Here is a 22,696-nt window from a genome sequence, read left to right on the forward strand (position 1 = left end):
AGCTCACTCCAGGCTGAGCATGTACTTTAAACTTCAGCCTCATGCTGAGCAAGACTGATGTGGGGCTGATGTGCATGTGCTGAACGATACACAATGAAAAGGAGTGTGGCCCCATCTGCTTGAGGACAAAGTTTTGACCTTGATTTTAAGAATGTCCACAATATTTATTCTAATTGATGAAAGAAGTCCTGGAGACACAGCTGAAAATCCAGGTCCAAAGTCAAAGCTCAATGTATGCTTGAAACAAGAGCGGTCAACAATTGCCTGGGATGTTGGTGTTTGGAGAACACAAAATTCACAATAAATTAAAATATACAGGAAAGACGACCGGTGAAGTCTAGTTCTCTCATTCCTGATCATGATGAGGACTCTCATTCTTTTTAGTCAGCTAGAGGCCCTATAGAATGCCTATGTCAAAAGACATATTATCTACCTGAACCTGAGTGCACCGCCTGAGGGTAGTTTCCCAGATCCTTAGATTGTTGATTTTGGCAGGGAGGTAAAAGCAACAAAGGATATCTAAGTTGCACAGTTAGGGCCAGCAAAGTGTAGGCCAACGTGAGATCTGATTAGACCAAGACTTTATGTTAGGATTGTATTGTGTTACGAGGAATTGCCACTGTATGAATACTAATGGTTTACCTTAGTCTTACCACTAATCTTTTTTTGTATAGTGGCTCTGTCATTTAACATTTAATTTAATAGGCAGTGGCCTATTTACCAAGAGCACTGCCCTAAGCTTGACCCAGTGCCTTCAGCCACCCATCCCTCGTGGGCACTGTCTTCACTATGAAGAGCCAGGTTATGATGTCATAGCCTGGCGCACAATGTCTTAAAGGTGGGCAGCTTGGCACAGTGTTCCTTAGTGTAAATGGACTAGGTAGGGGGGTCAGAGATATTTTAGGATTTTAAATGACAGTGCCACTTTAACCTAGCTAGGTACATATGTGCACCATTACATATTTACTTTGCTTTTACTTTTTACACCTCCATAGGTGAAAAAAAGGGATGAATAGAAACAATTATGCAAACACTGTATAAGATCTTTCTCCTTTAAACTGCCTTAAATGTTCAGATTTAGAAATGCCTAGTGTGACCTATTTGAGCGCCTGAAGGATAGAAACATGTCATATTTTCAGGATAAGCAAGATATATGGAAATTAGTTATATTCTTATTTAGATTAGAGTGATTGTAGGGAAATTCACTTCATGCATATGCAAGTGGAATCCATGAACAAATTGATATGCTCCCCTTACGTAAATTAATAGAAAAGTATTTTTCTGTGAGCTGGAAATGTGCAATTAATGTAAACAGATTAACGTCTCTACGAGTAATACTGTAAATGTAAAGGAGGCCTGAAGTGACGTAACAAAAATAATTTTTCCCGGTAATATTCTTACATGCTTCACAAATTGTCGTCAAGGTCCAGAACTCTCACTTATGATTTCAGGTTTCTGCACCACAAATCTTTAATTGTAGATTTTAATTGTGCATTTATTTGGGGAAAAAAAGTGTTAAAGACGATGGACATTTGTGTAATGCATAAATGAGACTGCAACTCTAAGTTTCACATTTTAGATTTTATTAAGGACACGGAGGCTCCTATTATAGTGCATTCTCTTTTCTTTAATACTACTCCCACAGCAGCAAAAAATACAGGAAGTAGTTAACTGAAGAGAAAAAACATGTATAAGCAGATACAACAAGTCAGCCAATCAGCAACAGCTCCAGGTACATCAAAAGGCGCGACACACTGCTGCACTTCCTCTTTTCTTGCTGCTCCCTCAGCGGACAGTTAAGTATTTCTTTGCTCTCCCATTTTTTGTCATTATTATTGTGGTCGATTATTTCATCTATTTACTTGCTACCGATATATTTCTCCTGTGTTTTGTGCCTTCTCGACTCCCGACTTTGTTGTGGCATTGTGGGTTGTGTTCGCAGCGGTTCCTACCATTTTGGCGCACCCCCCCCCCTTTTTACCTCTTACCACTTACCTCCTGGTTCTGTGTCTTCTCCGCCCGCGACGCGGAGTTCATCTGCGAAGCTTTCTGTTTCTCCGGCTTCGTTCTTAGCCGGCGAGCCCGGTGCGCGTATGCGCCCTGACTCGTGCGGCGTTTGGCTTCGTTTCTTAGCTGGCGAGTCGGGTGCGCGCATGCGCACTGACTCGTGCGGCGGCCATCTTTGTTCGCGCGCTTCTTCTGGTTTTCCCCGCGATTCCAGCTGCGCGTTCTTCGTCGGCAGATGCCTCTGCTCCTTCGTTTGATACAGGTGTTCTTCCCCTCGGGTTAATCAACCCTTAGTTTCGTTTTCTTGGCCATTTTTTCTTGGTGTTTCTTGTTCTGCCTCAGTTTTTGTTTCCCTTATGGATCATTTTGGGGACCAATCTGCTCCTGCTGGTGTTGCAGGCTCATCCATTAGGGATCATACTGATGATAATCAGCCTCTGTCTTCAGAGGATTTCCAATCCATACTGGATGCCACTATGTCACACTCAATTACTAAGGCCCTTTCCTCTGCCATTGGTGCTATGTCTCACTCTATCACCCAGTCTATTCAGCAGGCCTTGCTCCAGGCGCCTGTGGCGTCTGTTCCTGCCCCTGCCACTTCTGCCCCAGTAGGCAAAAAGGCCCTGTTTAAGACTAAACACACTTCCCCACCACTGCATGACAGCCATGCTGATGTCGTGATGGACAAGGCTACTATTCCTGTCCCAGAGAGCGCTGGTGTACCGCGCAAAAGAGTCCCTGACCGGACAAAAACGGCCAGACAGTGGAAAAGAGCTAAGGCTCAAATTGATTCATCAGAATCTGATGAGAGTGGGGATGACCTTGCCTCCTATAAAGATCCTTCTGATATTTCTGATGAGGATGATCCCCCTGAGGTTACTATGTTCCCTTCTGGGGACGATTCGGTCCAAATGCTGGCCCCTTCTGGTGAGGCTGATGCCTATGTTAGAGACCCTCAAGGCACTCCTCTCTTTGACCCAGATACTTTGCGCCACCCACGATCCGCCGAATGGGATCCTCCGGCACATATTGCCCAATATCTTGCTCTCAGGGTGCGTAAACCCCTCACTAGAGAGAGCAGACGTAAGCTTAGAGCCGAATGCCCTAGACCCATTGTTCCTGATGAGGTGTGTAAGACCCCTGAGGTTGATCCTCAGATTATACAATTCTTGTCTAAAACGGGCTGGAAGCCCAGGAGAGGCTTGGAGTTTTCTCTTCGCCATTGTCAGGATAAACTCCTTGACAGTTTGGGTCCCATCACAAAACTGTTCGAATTGCTTGAAGCAGGAAAAGCTTCTCCTGGCACCTTTGACTTTGATGAAGCTCTAGGATGGCTTCAACGGCTGGTGTGTTTAACGGGCAATGCTAATGCGGCCCTTTGCGCTGAGAGACGCAAATCCATCCTCATTAAAATAGAGCCCAAGTTGGTCAATATGGCTACACAGGAGCCGGGTCCTTCAGCCAAGGGTCTGCTATTTGGCGACTCATTTGTTAAAAATGTTGGCTCTTTCGTAAAAACCTTTACTGCCCTCGATAAGGCTCAGTCGTCTATGAAGCGGGTTTTTGCCCCTAGAGTTTTTGCAGGGGCCGGACGAAGCAGGGGCCGTTCGTCTGGCCGGAGTTCCCGTTTTCACGGAACCTACAGAGGCTCCTTTTCTCAACGCCCAGCTCTCCCGGAGCAAAGACCGACTCCCTTCTTCCCTTCCAGAGGTCGCCCTGCCTCCTCCAGAGGTTCCAGAGGATATTTCTCATCTAGACGTCCTTACAGTAAGTTCTTTCCCCTCGTCTCTCGCTCCCTCGACGGTGGGCGGTCGCCTAGCGGCTTTTGCTCACGTTTGGGCGCTGATAACCTCAGATGCTTGGGTGTTAAATACGGTCACGGGCTATCAGTTGGAACTAATCGTTTCTCCTCGACAGGATCGACTCCCTCCTTCCCCAAGGTTTCCGCTTCTTCAGAGGCACCTGATTTCAGACGAGGTAAGGTCGCTGTATCTAAAGGGGGCTATTTTACCAACTCCCATGCTCGCCCCAGGGTTTGTCAGCTCTCTCTTCCTGGTTCCAAAGAAAGGAGGGGGTTCCCGTCCCGTCATCAACCTCCGACCCCTCAATGCGTATGTGGTGTATCACCACTTCAAAATGGAAGGGATCCATTGTCTCCGAGATCTATTGTTGCCGGGAGATTGGATGGTGAAATTGGATCTTCAAGACGCATATTTCACGATCCCGATCGAGGCTTCTCACCAGAATTTCCTCCAGTTTCTTTGGGCAGGTCAGAAGTGGAGGTTTACATGTCTTCCTTTCGGCCTTTCATCGGCCCCGTGGTGTTTTACGAAGGTCATGAAACCGGTAGTGGCGTTTCTTTGTTCTTTGGGAGTACGTCTCATTATTTATCTGGACGACATCCTCATCCTGGCTCAGTCTCCTTCGCTCCTCCGGTCGCACCTCGGTTGGGCCCTTCATCTTCTTCAGTCACTGGGGTTTCTCATAAATGGAGACAAATCTTGTTTCGTGCCGTCTCAGACTATGGAATTTCTGGGTTTTCGGATAGACTCCGTTCAACAGTGTCTTTTTCTTCCTGAGTCCAAGATCATGGCCATCAAGAAAGAGATCAGACGCTTGCTGCGTCTGGAGATGGTGACAGTGCGTCGGATTGCAAGGATGATCGGGCTGTTGTCCTCTTCCATTCAGGCCATATTCCCGGGTCCGCTCCACTACCGAGCGCTGCAAAGGTTACGAACTTCTTCGCTATCTTCGGTACCCTCTTACGAAAATTGTGTCTCTCTCGACGCCGAATCCAGAGACGAGCTGATGTGGTGGTTGTCCCACATGGAAGCTTGGAATGGCAGGGCCATTTTCGGCACCACTCCAGACGTGGTTATAGAATCGGACGCCAGCTTACATGGCTGGGGAGCGCGCTACGGGACTATATCTACCGGCGGCAGGTGGTCCTCAGAAGAGTCCCTTCTTCACATCAACTGCCTGGAACTGTTAGCCGGCTCTTTTGCCATCCGGAGCTTGACGCCTTCCAAAGCCTCCTGTTCCGTCCTTCTCAAGATGGACAACGTAGCGGCGGTTCGGTATATCAACCATCTCGGGGGCACCAAATCCAGGCTGTTGGCATGTCTCGCAAGAGATTTCTGGAGGTATTGTCTTCTTCATGGTATCTCAGTGACCGCTGTCCACATTCCCGGTCTTTCCAACCTCACGGTGGATTGGAACTGGCGATTTCTCAGGGATTCCGGAGATTGGCGCCTTCATCCTTCTGTCTTCGCCAAACTCCACCGTCTTTGGGGTCCGATGGAGATCGACTTGTTCGCCTCTCGCCTGAATTCGCACCTGCCAAGATTCTTCAGTTGGAGGCCGGACCCGGAGGCACTCGCCACGGATGCATTTCTCCAGCTGTGGCCACGGACCCTCCTTTACGCGTTTCCTCCTTTCAGCATGCTAGCGCGGACGATTTTGCATATGATCCGATTCCGGACGTCTCTCGTCCTGATAACCCCGTTGTGGAAATCTCAGCCCTGGTTTCCCAGGCTGTTGGAAACGTCGACGGACTTTCCCAGACCTCTCCCCTCCTTCCGGGACCTGCTCCTCGACCCGGACCTTCATCCACACGACCTGATTCTTCTGAACAAGCTTCAGTTGGTAGCTTGGCGTGTTTCTGGGGACCTTGGTCTGTCGAGGGTGTTTCACAGCGAACTCTCCTCCTCCTGGCCGATGCATGGGCCCCGGGTACTAGAAGAGCCTATTCTTCAGCATGGCGATCCTGGTCCAGCTGGTGCCTGGGACGGTCATTGGATCCCATTTCAGCCCCTCTAAATATGATTCTTTCTTTCCTTACGGATCTTTTTCAAGACAACAAGGCATATCGCACGGTTAATTTGTATCGTTCGGCCATTTCGGCTGGACACTCTCCTGTAGATGGGGTTCCTATTGGACAGCACCCTTTGGTATGTAGGTTACTCAAGGGTATTCGTTTTTCCAGGCCCCCTGTACCCCGTTACTCCTCTACATGGGACGTCAATGTTGTCCTTCGGTTTCTGGAGACTTGGTCTCCGAATCATGAATTGTCGCTTAAGGAGTTATCTGCTAAACTTTTACTTTTGCTCTGTGTTCTCTCCTGTAAAAGAGTTTCGGATGTCAGAGCCTTGGATTTTCTGCTAAGGTCTACCGTCCAGATGGTGTTTTGTTCGATATTTCTAGGAGGACTAAGACCAATATTAAATCGTTTTTTTATCCATCTTTTCCTCTTCATCCTCTTCTTTGTCCCGTGCTTTGCCTTCGGGAGTATGACAATCGCACTCGGGATCTTCGGAGTTCCTCATCTCTTCCTTTGTTCATTTCTTTTAGGCGACCTCATGCTTCTGTTTCTTCTTCCACTCTTTCCAGATGGTTGAAATGGATTTTGCGTCGGGCTGGCATTCGACACTTCCATTTTTTCTCCTCACTCTGTTAGGAGTGCTTCGGCATCTAAGGCTGTGATCCTTGGTTGTCGCATGGAGGATATTTTGAAAGCTGCGGACTGGTCTTCTGATTCTACGTTTCGGGAGTTTTATCTTCGCCCTATTCATCATTTTTCGGAACGTTTGATTGATCAGCTTTGAAATTGCACTATAATAGGAGCCTCCGTGTCCTTAATAAAATTCTAAGATTTTACTAGTCTCATGACGTAAAGTCATGATTTTATTAAGGACACGGAGGCGAGTATTATTCCCCCCCTTCTTTGTTCCCTCCCTTAGCTGGTGGGGTGAGTATCTTGCCTTTGTCTATGGATGGTCATATATTTTGTTGTCCATTTATATTTATTCGGTTCCTTCGTCATGCTGTTTTGTTGATTGTGTCTATGCCAAGTCATGCATATTGTTCCGATTGTATTGTCTTACCTCATGAACTCCTGATTTGTTGATTTTCCATGGTTACTACCGGGATTTTGTTTTTCTCTCTGTTTCAGTTTGATGTCTTCTGGATGATTCTGGCAGGTTGTCCATTGTTTGAGCTACCTGTTCCTGTTCGAGTCTTGTTGGTTCCGGTCTGATTTGTTACGCAAGAAAAGAGGAAGTGCAGCAGTGTGTCGCGCCTTTTGATGTACCTGGAGCTGTTGCTGATTGGCTGACTTGTTGTATCTGCTTATACATGTTTTTTCTCTTCAGTTAACTACTTCCTGTATTTTTTGCTGCTGTGGGAGTAGTATTAAAGAAAAGAGAATGCACTATAATAGGAGCCTCCGTGTCCTTAATAAAATCATGACTTTACGTCATGAGACTAGTAAAATCTTAGAATTTTCACATAAAGCTATTTGAAATGCCTCTGCAAATAACAAGATCTCGCATAATATCAGTGCTTGAAAAACTTGAGAAAAATTATGACTTATTATATAATAGATATACGTGTAATGTTTTTTTTCTGGCAAATAATATACCAAATTCCTATATGAGACCTACATGGACTTGTTCTAGCATAGTCATTTCAGACAAAATGGTCCTTCCTTCTTCTGGACTGGCTGTCTTTTACGCTGAATTAATGTTACATATGTGTCATTGCACCTTTGTAACTACATTGCTAGTTATTGCTAGTGAATGCGGTATTGGTGTATCTCTCTGTTTTGGATGTCAATACTTTCCAAATACCTTTGGCTTTGTAGGGTTTAGATGTACACCAAGACATCTTCCCTGAATGTAACCTGCAGGGGCCTATGACACATCTGTAGCCATTCAAATACGTTGTAAAAGGGCTGCTATACCTTCATACTTTACTTATATGTATAGCCTATGTAAAAAACAGGAAATCCATAATATCATTCCCATTCATCCATGGACTTCAATTGCTACAACTGGTGAATATTCCATAGGGCGATTAATAACAAATGTTAGATTAGTCATGTTACCAATATTTATCCATCATCTGAGACTGCTACATTTATACACAATTATTATTATTAAAATGTCATGGAAACTATATACCAAGGACAAACCAATGGACCATACAGTGCTGTTTTCTGTTTCATATTTCTGCGCATATCTGTACATGTATGGTTTTGACGATTTAGTTCCTGGAATCACATCCTCCATGTCATAACATTTGCAATTTCGAACACTGATCACTACTTGGATAACTATGCTTTGCCAAGTTTTGGTTAATACTTTTGCAAGTTTAAGGTAAAAATCACATTAGCCTAAAAACAGTCATAATCTTTCTAGGCTAGAGTCATAAGTGACTTGAATCTATAGATATTTGTGTCATAACATAACCTTAAGATTGTAGTTTTGTCTTTCAGTACACATAAAGCAAACCAGACATCAAAAAGGAAAAAAAATATTATACATAGAAACAAGGATTCCATGTAGACATCGTTCCACCAAAAGCTTAAATATAACAAAATTAAACATATAAACCAATAGAAATCAGGATAGTTTTCCATTAACATACCATCTAGTAATTAAAAATATCCAGAAGTAAAAATCATTTTGACTAATGAAATACAACTAGCTTATTATTTCTAAACTGAGCTATTCATTACAACAGACATACAAAGGTAGACAAATTAAACATGGCCTTTGGGTGTTTTTTAGCCCCGGCTTAAAAAGAGAGAATATTTTTAGAAGAATAGGGAAGCATAAGGTCATGATACCTATGTTTTAAACTTTCTAGTTCACGACCTTAAGAAAGGAAAGGGACATTTTAATTTTGGGTGTCCCATTATATATGTCCACTCACCAGGATCCCTTTGACCAGGTGGCTAGGTACTGGATGACAATACACAATCACATCTTTCATTACTCTCTGGCTTCTCTCACACCCCTTGGTTTCTGCCAACTGGCCACAGAAAAATCCCCTCAGGCAACAATGCTAAATACAATATTAGGCAGAACAGATCCCCAAAAATACAAGCTTTGTTTTAGAAAATAAGAGATTACCTATGCTGACTGTGCTTTGAAATTGTATTACCAAAAAAAAGCATATGGCACATATTCACTGTTACTATAGCTATACAGGCTACATACAGAAATGAAGCATGGTAGACATCAAAGAGTTTTAAGACATGGTAACGGGGATATAAAGGTCACTTAACAGAATTTCATATATTTGACACATGGATGTCTTGTTTTATCATGTTACAATATAATAAAGAAACTAAATTGAGCAATGAAGTGGAAGGCAGTATCCCATGTTCATTGATGAATACAATGTTTTTTTACCTCCTTCTGTGTTGAGTGTATTATTAATTTCTAATACTTTATAATTAATCATTATTTCTACTAATATTTGATTTACAAAAATATATAGAACTATATATACACTCATACCATAAATATTTACAATGACCAAAACACCTACACAAACACGCAACTGCATGTCAGTGTCTTAAAAATACTGATTAATACAAATCATTGGTCTCAACAAGATGGCTTCCTAAAATCACCCGATGACACCATCTACTCAACTACTTCAGTTTACTTAACTTAATACCAGATGATTTGTTAGTATAACATGCAGTGGGGAAAAGGAACATTTAGAAAAGAAAATACTATATGGCCTATCCTTAATCCATATGCACTAACCAATACCACAAAGAAATATATATTAATTTTAGGTGATATGTTTTTTGAACCATCTTAATTAAAGGCTTAACTACACCAGAGTATGGACATTGTATTAAGATTAGGGGCATGATACTACACAACGCCTGAACATATCAACAACAACAATGGGTAAATGATGGGAAGCATCTTATAAAACAAAACATGTCTGCCCCCATTTTATTATGTTATTATTATTACCTTATTATTAAATAATGGCAACAAGTTATGCAGCACTGTCTAATTTAATTGGGGCAGTTAACACATACCGTATTGGCTCGGATATAGGCCGTCCCCGTATATAGGCCGCACCCTAAAAGTTTGGTGCTTTTTTAAAGAAAAAAAACATGCTGCCACTCTGTCTCCCCCCCCGAGATATGCTGCCACTGTCCTCCCCCCCGAGATATGCTACCACTGTCCCCCCCCCGAGATATGCTGCCACTGTCCTCCTCCCCCCTCGAGATATGCTGCCACTGTCCTCCTCCTCCCACCCCGAGATATGCTGCCACTCTGCCCCCCCCGACTTACCAGAGGAGACTCCCGGGTGTCTTGCGGGGCCGGCTGAGGACATCTACGCAATACGTGTACACAACTTCCGGTGCCGGCACATCAGCTGAGTGCCGGCACCGGAAGTTGTATACGCATATTGCGTAGATGTCCCCCGCCGGCCCCGCAAGACACCCGGGAGTCTCCTCTGGTAAGTCTTGGGGGCAGAGTGGCAGCATATCTCGGGGTGGGAGGAGGAGGACAGTGGCAGCAAACAACCTCCGCAGCCAGTGACCATCCGCACGATGCGCTTAGACAACCTCCCGTGCCGGCACCCCCCCCCGTGGAAAGTGCTGGCAGGGGAGGCTGTCTGAGCGTATCGGGGAGTAGGATGCAGGTCCCCTGCACCGCTGCGGGGGATCTGTATCCTAACCCTGCCCGGCACCCGGGACTGCATGTCCCGGGCGTCGGGTGCTAGACCCCGAATATAGGCCGCACCCCCACTTTAAAGACTTAAAGTGGGGGGAAAAAAGTGCGGCCTATATTCGAGCCAATACGGTATATAACAAATATACATTAATACATACAGACACATGGGGACTTGAGAGCCCTGTCCGAAAGCTACAATTTTAAAGAGAAAAAAATAACTAAAGGGGTATTACTAAACAATGTAACATTTGTGTATATTACATTGGCTATGTGTATATTGAAGTTTTATAATATAGAAAAATATATAAATACACAGCACTAAAGTGCACATACCACCACCAAATAAGAAAAAATTATAAATACAAACCTTAAATACTGTATTTGCTCGATTATAAGACGACCCTGATTATAAGACGACCCCCCAAAATCTGAATATTAACTTAGGAAGAAAAGAAAAAGCCTGAATATAAGACGACCCTAAAGGAAAAAAGTTTTACCAGTAAATGTTAATTCATGTAAACTATTTTTTTAAATAAAAGCTATGATTGAGAAAAATATTTTTTTTGTTTTTATTTCCTTGTATTTTCCAACCTGTCCCCCAGTTACGCACATCTGCCCCCAGGCTTCCCACACCAATATGGCACTGTGGCCCATGATATGCCTTTTAACCCTCTATATGCCACTGTGCCCCATGGTATGCCTTTTGACCCCCTATGTGCCACTCTGCCTCCAGAAATGCCTTATACCCCTATATCCCATTCTGGCATTTAGGGGGTTAAAATGCATATTATGGGGCAGAGTGGCATATAGGGAGGTATAAGGCATTCCAGGAGGCAGAGTGGCATTACGGGAGTTAAAAGGCATTGTATAGTGCTCTATTAAATGCCCCCTTAACGCCACTCTGCCTCCTGAAATGCCTTATACCTCCCTATATGCCACTCTGCCCCATAATATGCCTTTTAACCCCCTAAGTGCCAGAGTGGCATATAGGGGTATAAGGCATTCCAGAAATGCCCTATGCCCCCATTTAACACACACACCGGTGCTTCCAATTTCCTGCTGTATTGCCGAGGCAGCGGGTTGACGTCTCCTTCCGCTGCAGCCGGAAGGAGGTGGAGTTGGCAGCGGGGTTTTGTCTGCGTCCGTCGCGGATACCTTCCCCGGCTGTCAGAGATCAGAGTTCCCCGCACCAGTGCGGGGAACTCTGATCTCTGACAGTCGGGGAAGGTATCCGCGACGGACGCAGACAACCCCCGCTGCTAGCCACACCTCCTTCCGGCTGCAGCGGACGTTGTCTACGCGGATCGCGTACACGTCAACCCGCTGCCCAGGCAATACAGCAGGAAGCACCGGTAAGTGTGTGTGGGGGGGGTGTTAAATGGGGGGGGGAGACAGGAGGATCCAGGTCCCCTGCAGCGGTCCGGGGGATCTGGATCTTAGTCTCATAATCAGACCTCTATTTGAGGTGTGATTAGAAGACGACCCCGATTAGGAGACGAGGGGTATTTTTCAGAGCATTTGCTCTGAAAAAAACCTCGTCTTATAATCGAGCAAATATGGTAGTTAAAATAATTAACAGAGCATTCTACAGGTGTACCGTACAGGGTAATTAAGCTGCTAGTCTCTGGGCTGCAGTGATATGACACTGAAAAGAATCATATATACAAAACGATATATACAGCACTAATATTACTCATTACCACAATATATATACTGTATATAGTTTTTCATTAAATATATCATGAATAAATCAACGTCATTAAATACAATGGAAGCAAATGCAAGGAATAAATACAGTATATAATGATACTAAAGTGTACTTAGTGGATAAGCAACAACATTTGACTGACAAAGTGCTATGTGGATTGTAGGAATCATAACATTACCATGGTATAAAAAAAATACAATACAGTAAATTTAAATATAGACAAACCTCTTTCTCACTTTGCCAGTATATTCGGCCACAATAAAGATGCCAGATAGTGTCCATATAGTCTGGTCTGGTAGACAATACCAAAGAAAGAAGTTTGTCTTTTTTAGCGTGATAGTCCTTTTTTTATTCATTTATTTTTTTAATTCATATAATAGTTTTTCATTTACATATTTTTAGTTTCTTTTATATTTATATTTAATGTATTTCTGTATATTGTATTTTTTAAATACTGTGGTGACTTTTTGAAAATAATGGGGTGATTCCTACTATATATATATATATATATATATATATATATATATATATATATATATATATATATATATATATATATATATATATATATATAGGTATATATATATATATATGTATATATATATATATATATATATATATATATGCATAGGTAGCAGCCAAATGCTGCTACCTATGCACTAAGACCACTTCAGTAGCATTATACATTGTATAATATACAATAATATTGTATATATAGTGACTGAATAATTTTAGCTCTATATATTTCTTTTACATGTGTATATTGCATATCAAATTTTAGCCTAGCATTGTTGTCATCAAAGTGACATTGTAATAATCCCTAAGGAAGAATATTTTACCATTCAGATCAGGTATTTCATTTGGAATGTATTTTCTTTTTTAGTTCACACTCGTAGCAATCTTTTCTTTCCTATTTCTCCCTCTATGTCTAATTACAGAAAGCTGACTTATCTTATAAAAGCAATGGTCCCTGGGATATATTATGTCTCTGCACATTTCTTCATTAATCATGAAATATAATTAGACTATCTTGCAATTAACTTTAAAAGAATAATTGTGCCAGGTAATGACTCTGGGAGTACAAAGTAGAAAAAAAATAATAAGAGCAGTGTCAAGTTCAAAAACATGTATTTTTTCTTTGCCAACATAATCCTGTATTTGTTCTAATTTGCAAACATCTCTGACATGTTGGTGGCCATTAGTCTGCACACAATCTCTAACTATACGTTTAAAGATATGTCCTATATTGATGGAAAGGTTTCTAATGTCACTTAATTCCAGATAAGGCAGTGAAAATACCATTACATTAGAATAGAAAGAAAGTGTATTTTATTAGAATAATTAATGTTGTTTATTTCAGATAACACAGAAGACACTAACATTGTTCAGTCAATTGCAATAGATTGTAATTTCTTTCTGTTTTCTTAACAAGGTACTATAGAATGGGTCAGAGAGTAAAGGACTATGGAAATGTAAATATTAAATGTCTACAGTCCTACAGTTTATTTCCATATTTTTTTATTATGTAGCTACATGTGGTAATGGGGATGATAGCGGGCGGGGGGGGGGGATTCTGAAAGTCTGCAAGTTTGAACTTGTTTGATGCAACAGTCCTAATTAGCAGTATCATAGCATAGTGCTGCATGGTTAGGGAGTAGGTTAGCAATGTTTAATAAAACATAAAGACTATCGAAATACCAGCAACATATTTATGCACCTTATGCATTAATGGCCATGCTAAGAAGCAATATTGTTCCTCTATATAACTATTGACTGATGTACCCTTGATGCCTGGGCCAGGCTCCTCAAATCAAGTTAAATACCCAATAACTGACACAACACTGAAAGAGGCGTGGCAAATGCCATGCAACCTAAGCCAAAATAGGTGTGTGTTTACAGGACATTGACTACCAAACTGAACCCAATAAATAACATAAATAACATAATTAACATGAATAAATAACAAAACGAAGAACTCCCCTAAGCTTACCAGGCTATCCAGGTACCACCAACACAGGGGAGGATATGCCCGGATGCCCAACCCCAAACCCGAGGTACCAATGCCACCAGCTAGGTACCTCCCACCGAAATACCGCCAAATGCTCTCCCCAGAGCATTCACTCCCTAGATGCCAGGTAAGCTTCTGATGGTGGGACAAACTACAGGAGGTAGAGTGACACACAAAATGGCCCCTAACCTAATGACACCAGACCTTAAATAAACTTCCAAACTTCCATCCCAGAAAACAAAAAAAATGCATTATGTACATTATGTGTATGAGTGCTGTTAGACCCTGTTAATTGGATAGGTCTTATTGACTGGGGTTTCAAATTGATGAGAAGCCTTAAAGGACTATTTCCATTATTGTATATAGGTTATCCATTTTGAAGGCAATGTTTGGAACTCTAAAAATATTTACGTGTCAACCACATTTAACATTTGTCTAAATATAACATGTTATGGAAGTATAAATGCTTAAGCAGAATCTGTTTTGATTCTCAAAATAGGAATCTTTTGTAAACAGTTGATAACAGAACATTTTGGCTTATATTTATATTATATGCTACCCACATTATACAATATAAATACCACATATCATGAAAAACACATTATTGTAACTTTTCTGGTTATGTTTATCACCCACCACAATATTAGCTTTTTGTACCTCCCGACATATTTCATGCCTTCAGTCCAGTTTTAATTTCTGGTATCTTGTTTAGCATAATGATACTTAGATGACCCAAATTCTTCAACTAAATGTCCATAAATTAGGGGCATTAACTTATTTCATATTTTACATGTCACGTGAATATTGTAAGCTTGCGAGCAGGGCTCTCTCCACCAAATGTATCGGTTTGTCTTAGTCTGTCAATTCTTGTCTTGTCATATCCCTTGAATTTATGTATTGTATTAAGCACTGCGTAAACTGTTGGCGCTATATAAATAAAGGATAATAATAATAATTAAGAGACAAGCCAATTAGAACACCTTTTATTTTACATTTGATGTTCTTCATTGGTGTATGAAATTGTATTCATGTGAATTTTAATTTTAACATAATTTGCCAATCTCGTTAATTTGTACACATGTCCGAAAATTAGAAAGGGCCTCAATGAAAAAAAATAAAACAAAGCTGAAAGCTTAGAATTTTATTTTGTTTTCCGCACTCTCTCTCTCTCTGTCACATACTCTCACACTCTCTCAATGCTTCCTTACCTTCTCTATTTTGTTTTCCACAGCTCCACTTTTTTCCCTCAGCTTCTTCTCCTTTTTTGTGTTCTCCGCAATTTTATTCTTCTTTCTCGTTTCATGATCCCCTGCATTACTGTGGCCTCCTGGAGCGGTTGGCCTCCAGGGCAGAGTCTTGGCAAGCACCACAGGGACAATCTCTCACATGATTGAAGGAATAAAGGGGAGGTTTTTCCTGTAGATAGATCTGTGAAGAAAGAGAAGCATTTTGCGAAACAGAGACGCCATCATTATTTTGTCAGAACTGAAAGGGCAATAGTTGTTCAAAAAGGAATGGACCTGAAATGGAAAAAAAACCTATATGAATCATTTTTGATCCATATACCCAAGTCTAATGGACAGTGCCTATTTACATATTTACCAAAAGATGTAAAAACAGGAAACTATTTACACAGATGCTGTGTGACTACAAATTAAGTGGGTTTTTTTGTTTTTTTTTTTAAATTCAAACAAACACAAAACTGTACAATGGAAATTGTTTCGGTAACTTTATTTGGCTACATGTGCCATATTCTTTCTTTTGGCAAATATCTGTTCTATTGCAAATGTTGAAACAGGAGAAAAGTATAGTTAAAATAATACCATTTATTGGCTAACAGAGTTTAATTGTAAGCTTTCGAGACCAAGTTGTTAGGTCCCTTCCTCAGGCATTATTACAAATGTTGTCAGTCATACAAAATAGTGCTATTTTATTCACCTAGCTGCATTTTAATTGAGATTCTTTAAAATCTTTATTTTTCTTATTGTAACTAAATTTGTATTTATTGCATTTATTAAAATTCATAAGACAGCTATGTGCTTTTTGTATACTCGTTTTTGCAAAGTGTGACAGTATTTTACAATGGTCAAGTAGCCTTAGTTTACTTTTAAATTAATGTCTTTACTCTTTTAGATTGGTACACTAATAATGACACCACAACTACCCCCCCCCACAAAAAACCTAAAATGAACAATTTGCCTGTAGATATGACATTCCACAACAATCTTGTCTCAGAAGAGATTAGAAAAGATCATAGTGTTCCTTAAAGTAATTGGCCAAGAGATTAAAAATGATGTAAAGAATTCATATACCTGCTTGTCTCTATTTAACAGAAATCAATCACTTATTTTAACCCTCTTATTGAAAGAATGCTATTACAGTGCTTTTTATTGCTCAACCCATAAGCCATATCAATTAATTTTCGTGTTAGAATAGAATTCCCTCCTGGAAACATGGTAATAGGCACTGATAAAGTATATGTGTGTATGTATGTGTGCTATATATATATATATATATATATATATATATATATATATATATATATATTACTTCAGGTTAATGGGTTTACGCACTTTTTTTTCTTGTAAATTCCACAAAGAAAGGCAGATTTTGAAGATCACTTCCTTAGCAAGAAATTATTTTCTCTTCAGTAACTACATGTATCATTTCCTGTGTTTCTTTTTTACTGAGAAATGTCATCATACATAAGTAAAGGGATTAGAAGTCTGTGCTTCACAGCAAGTGTTTGAATAAAATGCATTCCTTAAGAACTATTTACCATATCATCTAGAAAACAGTTGCAACTGACTGTTAAATGTTTGCTTAAATCGAGACTATAGTTTCTGCTTTGTTGGCTTTAGTTAATTCTTCAAGAAAGATGAAAAGTAAACCCTTATTTTCAAACATTGTTATCATTCTGCTTATTGAAGTACTATACCATTTTTTGGTAACATATTTATATGGATATTTTCCATCATGTTTGCTATATAATACATGTTTTACAAAAATGAAAAACAAGGCTTTTAGTTACACAAGAAAAATCATAATACACAAAATTGCGCTAGTTCCTAATTTACCCCTTAAGGACCAGTGTCATGTTACAATGTTTGCAAAAAAAAAAAAGAACAAAAAGAAGCAATTTTTGTGTTTTTGCTATGTCTTTTTTCAACTGTGATTTCCCACTAAACCATATACTGCATTTGATCAATTATAAGACGACACTGATTATAAAATGACGCCCCGAAATTTGAATATTAATTTAGGAAAAAAAGACTGAATATAAGACTGCCCTATAGGAAAATAGTTTTACTAGTAAATATTAATTCACATGTAAACTTTTTTCATATTTAATAAAAACTATAATAAAAACTATAATTGAGAAAAATTCTTTTTTTGCTTTTAAAATTCTGACAGGTTAGGGGCATATTGGCATGTTTAATGCAGCTGATCCTACACCAGAGTTGGTGTAAAAAAAAAAGCAAATTTTTCACATTCACTTTGCAGTTTTTCACCATGTTTTTTTGGATATGCGAAAAAGTTATGGATGTGTATTCAGCAGAGTTTTCTCAATCATAGCTTTTATTAAATTTGAAAAAATAGTTTACATAAATTAATAAAGAAATAAAAGTTTCTTACAAGAATATTGTGAAGAATAATGTGATCAGTGTTTTGTTCCACTGAATAAAATGGAACTTTTTCATCTAAAAATGTTTGCAGTAGAAAATGTTTTGATTCCATTATGTCTAATGTATTTCATTTATTAGGGCCTTTTAACACTTCTGGTTTCTGTCATTTTAATACAAATAATGTGATAAAAAGAATGTTTTATAGTTATTTGTACGGCAAATAGTGTGACTAAGGTATGTGTAATGGGTGCGTGTGGGTATAAGAGCTTGACCGCAATATAAATATAATAAATTATATGGGTCTGGTCTCCAAATGTTTCCAGGGCTGCTTTTCATTCCCAGTCCGGCCCTGGGTGCATGTGCATGCAGTTCTAATACAGTAATAATTTTGGTGTAATTACTGCACATTTCTTCTACCTTATTCCCTTGGGTCTCAAAGTGGGTGGGAGTAGACATGGCCAAAGAAGTAACTAACCCAGGAAAATGGGTATTTACATGAATGAGCATTCAACCTGCATAGTTGAAAGTGACTGTTTCACACTCTCAAGTTTGCTTCCTTTCTATTTTACTTAAATATGCAGATTTTTCTTTGAGAGAAAAGTATGCAGTCACTTTCCCCTTCTAGTGCAGCTGATATCCTTGTGTTTGTACATATGAATGTCTCTTTAGCTATAACATACCTGTATACAGAGGTTGTGTGCAGGGACACAATGTACTGATCTCTCACACTTCATGGCAGCAACTTATTGATGATGGTTAAATTGACTACTCTGTTGCCACATTACAAAATTTATATATTTTTTAAGGTTTATTCACATATTGAATAAAGAATACATCTATGATAGTTTATATAAGACTGCACTGACTATTTTATGTAGTTGTAGTATTAGCCTCTCAGCACTAATGGGGCTCCAAGTGTTATGCGTAGTTGTTGTTTACTTTTCAACTGCATTTACAGCTTTGTCTTGACTGTCATTATACATCAGATAAGGGTGACATGCTGGCAAGTTAAGCAGATTGGGCCCTCCTCACCTGTTGTTTCTGTAAGACAAATTGTTGTGTTACATACCACTTGTTATGTCCTATCTACCCATTGTACAGCGCTAAGGAATGTGATGGGGATATAAAAAATTAATAATATTTCTTTACTGAAGCCCCAACCTGCATCTCGAAGCTGACCTTTTGTAATTAATTTTAGGTGAATATTAAGGAAAAAGACACATAGGCAACCTTCCGGTTCGGAGGAAGTTCGGTGGATTTTTTTTTTTCATCTCAATATAAAATTTGTGTTTTTCTCTTTCCTCTCATTGTAATAGCACCAAAATGAACAAAGAAATGCACAAATAGGTAGTGAATATTGGGAGGTTTCTTTTTGATGGGTCCTTCCTTATTGAGATTTGCGCAAATTAGGCAGAATTTGTTTAAAATAAAGTTCATAAGAGTCCCAATAATCAAGTCTAATACTTGTTTATGTATTTACATATTACCTATTACAAATATTTTGTGTAATATTTTCATATTAGAAAATAGCGTTTATATTTATTCTGTTAAGATATACAGTATGCAAACATTTTGTTGCTGATACTCTAAGCTGAACTTCAAAAGCGGCTTATCTGGAGCAGTAGCTTACATAGTTCCAGCTGGATATAGCAACACAGTTTAAGTGCTTTGGAGCAAGCATCAATCAAGCAACGTGCCACTGCAGTGCATAGTGCTGTAGGGTATGAGCATCATTCACTTTAACACTGGTATAGATAACCAGTCAGATTACGATGGGTCACTACCAACAGGGAATTCTTGACATTTGTATGCACTATGTGAGTCACTAATTTTTGAGCACGCATTGGAAGAGAAGATTGATGACATTGTGTTTAGCAAAAGCCATGCCAAATATGTTCTACCTTTTTAATCTGGCTTGAACTGCATATTATAATTTTACATACTTCCTCCTACATGTTTATAGAAGGAAGAAGTTTGAATATTTAGGTCTCTGCCAGGTCCACTATGATATACAGTGTAAATAAATGTCACAATGGCAACAATTAGGTAATGTAAATACTTCAGTAAAACTTTCATCAAATACTTTGCCTATGGTTCTGATTGGCAGGTAGATAACCAAATGTAGGTCAGAGCAGGGTATCTGGGTTATGTGTTTTTACGGAACACATTATTGAGTGTTTACTGAAATTCTTGAAAAGCTACAATTAAGTGAGTGTGTTAATTAAGGCGGTTTTCCAAATGTTTTGGAAAACAGTTCACGGAAAAAAAAGCAGAAAAGGTCAAAACAGTGACTGGCAGAGCACTATGTTATTAAAGACACTATCTAGCCATCGTACACACTTTAATGCATAGCTGAGTGCCCCACTGATCTGTTTGTCTATAGTGCTGCCCTAGGCTGGACTCAGGGCAGCACCACAGCCACCTCCTCTGCAGCTGGCATCCCTGCTGCTTTGCGTTGGAATACAAAGTCATAGCCTAGACTTCTGCCAATTAAGGATGTGCAATTTTTGAGAAGAGCATGTTTAGGAGGTTGTGCGTGCTCCCTAAGCCAGAATATACCTCTGAGCGTTACCTAACGTTTTTTAGTGTTGCAGGACATGTATTCCATCAAATGTGTATACTCACCACTAGCCAGATGCATCACTGGCTCATGCAAGATTTCCAGTGGGCCCAATGAGACCACATACATGTGCATTTGGTGCTCCCATTGGCTTCCATGAAAGTGATCTCCTGCCAAGGATTAACATGAATTTTAAAAAGTGGAAGCTGCTCTGTAGCTGCAATGTCATCTCAACTGAATGTGTTATGGGTATTAACTAGTCCAGGAATAGCCATCAGTTCTCTCTAGAACTGTTGTTAAACCTCAAGTCCCATGATACTTGGCTCTTCACAGCGAGATACTTGGCTTCTCTGTGACCAAAGAAATGTGTAAGTGACATCTTCAGGCTTATAGGGCCAGGGTTGTTTGTATGCAGGAAGAGGCTGGCCCTAAATAGACTTCAAAGGGGCTGAGAGTAGGCAATAGGGTTGGCCAACACTGCTTGTTTATCCTGGATCAGGCCTAGGGAATGGGTTTTGTGCTCGCTCTTTCCTATGCACCTCTTCTCTTTACTTGATCATATTGATAGTTCTTTTATTGCCGATCTCCGTGAATTGCATTAAATTGTGTCTTCTTTCCCCGCCTATCGGGAGGTTCGTTCAAAAACCGTCCCGAATATAGACTAGACAGCCTTCGTTTCTTTTTCTTCGAACTTTATTGACACACGCGAGAACAACAAAAGAACATCAACGTTACGTGACGATATCAGAGGAAGACGTGAATACGTAATGACACACACGGAAGCGGCTATAAGAAAGCGGACAGAAGCGGAATCTCTTACCGATCACTGATTTACTGATTTACTCATCGTTTGATCTCCTGAGGAAGCCCAAGGGGCGAAACGCGTCGAGAGAAGGATCCAAGTGGACTTTTACTACTTTCTGCTTTTTGGTGGACTTTATACTAACGCCTGCATATGCACCTTTGTGCATGAACAAAATTGTGAGTGCATTTCTACCAGCAAACTTGCGTTTTATCTGAAGTTATTGCACCATTTTAGTTTGTTTTTTTTAGATTTTACGAAGAATATTAAAGAATTTCTTATACTCCATGCTGATGGGTCAGAATCACATTCTTCACTTGTGAGTGCAATACACTATCTTCCATTCACATTGAATATACATCTACACTATATTGTGTTATTTTTTCTTCCCTTTATATGTACCTGCGCCCCAATTCTTTTTGGTCTGTTATAATTTCTACACTTTGAGGAAGAAGTGTCGTTTGGGCAGCTGCGGTCCATTGGGGAAGTATCTATTTATTTATTTATTTATTCTACTTACTTTCACTATAGTAGCACGTATTATTAGGTTTTTCATGGTGGTATAACTAGGGAAGCCCAACCAAAATACGTCATTGACTGGAGGCCCAGTAATCCGCTCTTATATTTAGAGTCTCCTCTTGAAATCTGGAGTGTTCCTATATATTGATGTACCAGAGTAAAGTTTTGCTATTAAGGCAATCAATACTTTAATGCACACTTAATTTCTGGTGTTAAGGTGAACCTGTCACCTACAAATACGAACATTTCTAAATTATTTGGCACAATTGCTAGTGAATGTCTGCATAGAAAGCCGGACCTAACTGGAAATAAAAACAATGCACGCATGAGTCCATCTGCTAGATACAGGCAGCCATGCAATACACTTCCACCTTTACTAGATATAGTTCAGCTGCATGTATTCAGTAGGATGCTTACATTGACTGCCTGCGTGGCCTTAATGTGGATGGGAGACATCATTAGGCACTGGTAAATCAAGAATTTGCTTGACATACCAAATGCACAGTCTGGGCCTGGTAAAACTTGTAACTACTAAGTATTTTCTAATCCTGGCAGTGAGTAGCGTCATCCATAATTCATTAGCTCCTTTACACAAAGCAGTGTCAAGTAGGGCATTATGGGTTCACTCGGATACCTGCAGACCAATTCTTATGACTATTTTTGCACTTTAAATCTCTTTTGCCAAGTAACCTATCACTGAGAATAAAATCTGAGCTACATATTTGCTTGAAACATTATATTAATATTTTGAATACTGGTGTATCTGGTATGTTTGCTTTAACTCTAAAACTTTTTATTTTGGAATAACTGCAGCGTATGTAAATAAAAAGGTACAGTTGTTTCATCACAGAAAACCTTCTATAGGTTCCCATATCTACAACAAAGATAATTGATTTTGTAAGTTTTTCCATTTCTTGACTTCAATTAAAAGTGTATACAAAATAAAGTTTTTAGGTTTGCAAAGCCTGCCAAGT

The sequence above is a fragment of the Sceloporus occidentalis genome, unplaced genomic scaffold (genome assembly GCF_023333645.1).
Source record: "Sceloporus occidentalis isolate IW3139 unplaced genomic scaffold, rSceOcc1.0.p SCAF_31, whole genome shotgun sequence".
Taxonomy (NCBI): Eukaryota; Metazoa; Chordata; class Lepidosauria; order Squamata; family Phrynosomatidae; genus Sceloporus; species Sceloporus occidentalis.